Here is a 747-nt window from a genome sequence, read left to right as displayed (position 1 = left end):
ACATTGATGAGATGCTGTAGGAATTCAACTCTTGTTGATATCAATTAGCTTGTGGTAAAATTGGTTTCAATATACATCATTTAATTGCAGCTCCAAGAACCTATCAATGACATTAACTGAGGACCTACCTACTGTTCATGCACAATGGGACTAAGTTTTAAAAAGATATCTCCTGTCATTTTCATTAACCTTCCTACTTGAAGAAACAAGTAGAATTAACATTATTATTATTATTATTATTTTTTTTTTTTAAGCAAGGCAACCATTGTTTGACCTCACAGATTGCAAGGACCTTGTCAGCTTACAATCTCTTTTTTTTTTTAATTTTATTTTTTACTCCTACAACACCTGGTCTTCCTACGTGGTCTCCCATGCAAGTACTAACCAGGCCCAACCCTGCTTAGCTTCCAAGATCAGATGGGATTAGGCTTGTTCAGGGTACCATGGCTGTAGACTTAGACTTAGCATTTACAAAATTTGTAACTCAATACACATGATTTTTACAATTCTATCAGGTTTCTAGCTGTTGATATTTCCCTCTGGAATGTTTCAAATTGTGATTCATATTTAGTTTAATAGGAAAGCAGTGAAAAGATATCTATTGTTCAGGATTTTGATGATTAATCAGCATGGCTTCTCCCTCAGAGTACATGCAGGTGAAATGGAGTCAGGAATGTTTGAATAGGCATCTGGCTACTAAGATAAGGAACTCGTCTGGCTAGACTTAGGGGATGAACCCTTTCTGCT

The 747-nt window shown here is 35.9% G+C and overlaps 1 pseudogene; it reads right to left on the bottom strand.

The window, feature by feature from the left end:
- Window positions 1-336: 336 nt before the first annotated feature.
- LOC120590584 (uncharacterized) lies at window positions 337-455 on the bottom strand (annotated as a pseudogene).
- Window positions 456-747: the final 292 nt, after the last annotated feature.

Source organism: Pteropus medius, unplaced genomic scaffold (genome assembly GCF_902729225.1).
Source record: "Pteropus medius unplaced genomic scaffold, Ma_sr-lr_union100, whole genome shotgun sequence".
Classification (NCBI taxonomy): domain Eukaryota; kingdom Metazoa; phylum Chordata; class Mammalia; order Chiroptera; family Pteropodidae; genus Pteropus; species Pteropus medius.
This window is presented reverse-complemented; position numbering and strand designations above follow the sequence as displayed.